Raw genomic sequence first — 6,389 nt, 5'->3', positions numbered from 1 at the left:
CTATGTCAAAACGCATCGGGATCAGCAAAAGAAAAACAGATCTATACTTTTTAATCCATGACAACAAAATAATTGCTGGACTTCTGATATTACACTGTAGTCCATAAATTAGACCAACACATCTTGGTAGGCAAAAATCCATTCTGTTTTAGTTTAATGCTGCCATTTATGTGTGATAAGCTAAATTTACCCAGTAAAATTATCTCTCATGTAAAATTCAGTTAAAAAATGAGCAGAGCCACTTAAAATAAATTGGCCGAATATTGCTCAATTTTTAGCCAGCTGCGCCCAACTCCTCAGGACAGTGATAATCAAATGAAGACATTCTCTGATGTTCTTGATCAAGCAGGAAAGTATAAGGTGATCTCTTCCAAACTCTGACCTGACAACAAAGGCAAGCTATAGGAAATGTTCTGGCAGCCTGAGTCTGACAGGTCAAGAAATAAACTAAACCAATTTGAAGAATTCTACAAAATCAGAGATGGAAGAGACCATTTATTTATTTGGTTATTTCGAGACAGTCTCACTCTGTTGCCCAGGCTGGTGTGCCGTGGCACGATCTTAGCTCACTGAAACCTCCGCTTCCCAGGTTCAAGTGATTCTTGTGCCTCAGCCTCCCAAGTAGCTGGGATCATAGGCATGAGCCACTGCACCCATCCCAGAAGAGACTTTAGAAATGATGTAGTTCAGCCTTCTCTAACCACATGAAAAAAACTGAAAATCATAGAGACGAAGTGAAATGACTTAAGTCAGAGACAAAATGTGACTATGGCTGTATCTCAAATTAGGAAGCCTGAATGCATGTTTTTAGTTACAAGAATTTTGCTTTGAAAAAATATAAAATAAATTTGCCAATCACTTCCCTTAAGACAAAAAGTAATTGGTGTGTTCTTTAATAGCTTTCTTGAAATAAAATGTATGTACAATTCATCCATTGTAGGTATATAGTTCTATAATTTTCAGTAAAGTTTACAATTGTTCAACAATCAACGCAATCCAGCTTTAGAACACTTTCTACATTTCCAAAATTTCCCTTATGCTCCTTTATAGTTAAATACCTCCTATTCCCAGCCCTAGGCAACCACTGATCTGCTCTCTGTGTAACTTTACCATTTACAGCCACTTCGTTAAATGGAAATGTGATGTGGGGTGTTCTGTGTCTGGCTTCTTTAACTTAGAATAGCATATTTAATGTTCGTCTATGTTGAGGCATGTATCAGTAATTTGTAATGTTTTGTTGGTGAATAGTACTCCACTGTGTGCGGCACATCACATTTCATTTATCTGATAGGTAATAAAACTTTGCTTTGTTCGCAGTTTTGGTTATTATGAATACTGCTTCTGTAAACATTCAGATGTGTGTCTTTTGTAGACAGGCATCTTTATTTCTCTTGAATAGATTCCTAACAGTAGAATTTTTGGGATATGTATATCTCACAGGTTCAGATTTAATTGTTTTTAATTGCCAAACTGCCTTCCAAAGTGGTTGTACCATTTTACATGCCCACCAGAAACACACTCATGTTACAGTGAGGCGTGTCCTCATCAAAACTTGGTATTATCTGTTATGGACTAAATATTTCTGTTCCCCCCAAAATTCCTATTGATGCCCTAGCCCCCTACGTGATGGTATTTGGAGACAGGGTCTTTGAGAGGTAATTACATTTAGATGAGTTCATGAGGGTGAGGACCTCATGATGAGATCTGTGTCCTTATAAAAAGAGGAAGACAGACCAGCATGTTCCCCACCCTGACTTTATTTTAGGTTGATGGGATGAGAAGTACAGATTTGATTGCCACCATGAATGAACTAAATTACTGGGAAAACCTGTTTGGAATAGTCATCTATAAGTGAGCTTTAAAAGTAATAATAATAACTACCATGTTTATTTTTAGCAATTCCCATGTACCAATCATTGTCTAAGCACTTAGCATATAGTCACTCATTTAACTTTCCAAAGTTAAACTTACCACACCATCTTATAATAAATCGCCTATGAATCTTCTTTCCATGATAGCAGGAGATAGGTTGTATTCAACTTTGGATCCCCAAAACTTATCACAGCAATTGGCACAGAATAAGTGCTCTGTGTGTGTGTGTGTGTGTGTATGTATGTATGTGTGTGTGTTATTTTTAGAGACAGAGTCTCACTCTCACCCAGGCTGGAGTACAGTGGCATGATCTCGACTCATTGTAACCTCCACCTCCTGAGTTCAAGCAACTCTCCTGCCTCAACTTCTCGAGTAGCTAGGACTACAGGCGCCCATCACCTCGCCTGGCTAAGTTTTGTAGTTTTTGTGGAGATAGGTTTTCACTGTGTTGGCCAGGCTGGTCTCAAACTTGTGACCTCAAGTGATCTGCCCACTTTGGCCTCCCAAAGTGCTGAGATTACAGGCGTGAGCCACTGTGTCTGGCCCTCAGCATATATATTTTAAGTGAATAAAAGAATGAATAGGAAAGAGACATTCCATTTGCCCCACATAAGTGAATGTTTTATTGTACAGCGATTTTGGCATATTTGGTATCAATTAAGAACGTGAGCTTTGAAGTCACAGACTCTGGAGCTGCATCTCCAGACCCCACGTCTTTGATAAGGACTATAGTTATATGATAGTTATATTATTATATTGGTTAATGTCCAGTTAAAGAGAAACACTCTTGTTATTTCAAGAAGACTGGGGCTTAATGCCAGCAATTGTTTACAATGGTGTTAGAAGAGCTGAAGGTGAAGAAGAGAAGGGACTTACTCTTAAGTGAAGAACCTTCTGCTGCCCCTTGGCTGGAGCTCATGATCACTACCAGTGCCAGGTCCCTGCTGCTGCTGTTACTACATTGCATCACCACCACAGGCAGGAACCCCAAAGCCCCTTCTCACCCAGAAACTCAAAGATCATGATCACATGCTGGAGCCCACAGTAGCCTGCCTCAAATTCCCTGCCCCTGCTCCCGCCTCTGTAGGAAATGCAAAAGTGGACAAAAATAGCTCCTTTCTTCCTCTTACCTTTCTATCTCCTTTAGTACCTCCCACTGGCAAAACCTTTAAAGGAGGTTTGCTGGCAGTGGAGTCTGTTAAATGCCATTTTTTCAGTTCCCAGCCCCAGAAGTACAGAGCAGTCCTGTCCCCTTGGGAACTGGCTAACATGTAGATTTTGAATCTGCCATTGTGGTGAGGGGGCCTGGGAGCAAACTCCCAGGTGATGCTAATGCTGATAGTCTGCAGACCATACTTCCAGTTGTAGGGGGGTCCTCAACAGACTCTGAAGAGGATCTATGGGTGAGAATCAGGGACAATCAGCCCACAGTCATCTGGGATGCACGTTCTCTCTCTGAGCTTCAGCTTCCTCATGAATAAAGTTAAGACAACAACGTCTGTTTTCTCTCAGATGCTGGTAAATCTCAAAGTGCCTCATAATTCCCTGGATAACTACTGAAATAGAAATTCCATGTTTCTATCCCAGAGATTCTGACCCAATAGGCCTGGATTGGGATTCATTTTCATAAAGCTCTTCAGTTGATCTCATGGGCATATAGGTTTGGGGAGTCTTATCTACCTCATAGGATTAGGGTTGATGCAGGAGTTTTCTCAGTCACTTTGCCAGCTGGGGACCTCCTGCTGGCAACGCCCTCGCCTGGCTCTTGCTTGGGCACACTACCTGTCACAGGAGGTGGCCTGCCCACTCGGCCCACCCAGGTCGTGCCTGGCTTGTGCATGGGCTCAGCCCACCTGTGTTATAGCTCATACTCACTCAGCAGTTCCCAAGTCCTTGTCCTGCATCCAAGAAAAATAAGGATACACTGACAATTGAAGGATAAGGAGGGTGGAGAAGATTTTATTGAAGGACGGAATGGCTCTCAGCAGAGAGGGGACATGGAGGTGGTACCCCACCCAAAGTCCAGTGGTTTCTCTCCCAGTGTGGCTGACTCCCAGCCTTTTATGGGCCCAGAGTAGGTGTGTGCATGCTGATTGGTTTGTGAGTGTGCAAAAAAGTTAAAGGCAGCATTCCAAGGTGGGCATGACAGTATAAAATGCCAATTAGGGAAGGGTAGGTATATGTAAAACAGGTGAAGGGTAGGGATCATTCAGAGGAAAGCACACCGAAAGGGAAGACAGGTTCTCTGAGACTTACAGCTAGACTTTAAATTCTCTTTGTCTTGAAGGTGGAGTTTCCCCAGGGACCCAGACCTGTCTGCATAGGCATTTGTCTGCCTCCTGCCACTCTCAGGGTGTGTATTAAACCAGACATCCTGGAAATGTCCTAGGCTAGTCCCTGGCACATTTACCCCCACTGCGTCTAGCCCAAGGTGGCACCAGTAAGAATGACGTTGAGATTGATTCGTTGGCAACATACAGATTTTCACTTTGGCTGATTATCAAAAAAGAAGAAATAAATAACATTTGAAATAGAATCTATAAGTCACAGTCAACATGTGGAGTGTGAAATCCTGTGAAAAATACCAAGATCACATTATGAGGCATGGTGTAAATGGCTTCCTAGGCAGACGATCAAAAGCTTTCCTTCCTAGAAGAATATTTTGAGTTGAGAAATGGAATATCTGCTCTGAGCCTTGTATTGTGTTGGCAACAGAAGAATTTCTGGTCAATTTTGTCTGTGCATGTTCTGGGTCTGACCCTTTCATATTCTTCTGTAGACCTGATTTCATATTCCTCTACAGACCTGATTTATCAAAGAGGCTAGTCTGTCTGGATGTCTTTATAAAACTTTATAAGATGATTTTTGTATTTTTGGTTGTTTTTTTTTTCTCTGCTGACTAGTGTTTTGCTTAGGAAGAACATTTTTTAAGACTCCAGACAATCAAAACTGTACAGGCTGGGTCCATCTCAAAACAGAGATTTCATGTCATATGATTTTAAAAAAATCTTTAGAGTTTCTCTGAGATGAATGATGTAAAAATGTACCTAGGAAATAGAGTGTTTCATTAAGACATTAAGGAATCATGAGCTAGCAATAACAGCATCTCATACAAAATACTATACAATATATTTAAAAGGGGGAAAAAGGAAACCATGTGATGAAATGATGATTGGCCTTGGGCAAACTTGTGCAGTAGAGAAAACTTCTCTGTGGCAGATGTCTGATCTTATACCTCATAATCCTCGTGAAGCCTTTTCCCATCATTTACAAGGCCTAGTAGCTGCTAATATCTGAAACAGATGAAGAAATATTGAAGGTACCCACACTGATGCACTGAAATCTAACAGAGGGACTTGCATACCGGCACCACCATTCACTAACCGGGAGACTGAGACAAGCGATACATGATCTTACACCTCAGTTTTCCTATGTGCAAAACGGGACCAAAATATCAAATATATGGAACACCTCAGAAAAGTTTGCTAATTCTTAGACCTCTTTATTGACCTTTTATCTTTGCTCTGCCAATGGAGGTCTTCCAACAAATAACTTCTCCTCTCAGCTGCAATTTTCTCATCTGTTCAATGAGCGTGATAATCCAGGCCTTAGCTTTACCCTCGGATTGTTGGGAAGGTCAAGGGGCATATGGGCACACTTTGAAAGGGGTTGGCCATGGACATGGGAGGGGACTGTTTCATTGTTTTCCATGGCCATCATGGGAAGCAAGAGATCACAGCAACTCTTCGCCACAGTGTGTGTTAGAGACCCAATGTTCAGCATTCCCGGGAGCCTGTTCATCCGAGAACAGGAGACAGTGAAGCGCTACCTAAAAGAAAATTCATCAGCAATGCGGTACATAATCATTGGCAGAATAAATATTTCTAGGTGGAGGCATTTCCCAACATCTTCCAAATAGAACAGTACTATTCATACCATTGAAGCCTTATCTGATTAAGGCCATTCCTAACACATATATTAACTGGTTTCAAAAGACTTCGCATTTAAAATTTCAAGAAAAATTCAAGGAAGCTGTATATTTGATTATTTTCAGGTAAAATCTGAGAATGTGATTTATTTGGTAACAGAAATAGGGATTGAATAAGCAGACAATTTCTTTTGAGATCGCTGTATAATAAAATTATTCCAAAATTGTGTTTTACATAACACCTGTTTGTTGTTGTTGTTATGTAAACAGGCATTTCTTCATGAAAGGATTCTGTAGTAAAATTCATTCAGGAAACACCAGTTAAAACCCAGTCAAATTTCTGCGAGACTTTGATAGTCTCTTACAGCATGCTTCATAAGACTATAAGAGGAGCTAGGTTTAGTTGGCAGCCTTCACACTTGTTTACCCATTGACCCTTTTCTCCACAGTGTTTCACTAGAAAACTGTGTTCCATTGTTCGAAAGTGTGACTTTTCAACCAACAGCATCAGCTTTACCTGACCCTTGCAAGAAGTACAGACTCCCAGGACCCATCCCAGACTTCCTGAAGCAGAATTTAACAAAAAGCC

Source organism: Macaca nemestrina, chromosome 8 (genome assembly GCF_043159975.1).
Source record: "Macaca nemestrina isolate mMacNem1 chromosome 8, mMacNem.hap1, whole genome shotgun sequence".
NCBI classification, from domain to species: Eukaryota; Metazoa; Chordata; class Mammalia; order Primates; family Cercopithecidae; genus Macaca; species Macaca nemestrina.
This window is presented reverse-complemented; position numbering follows the sequence as displayed.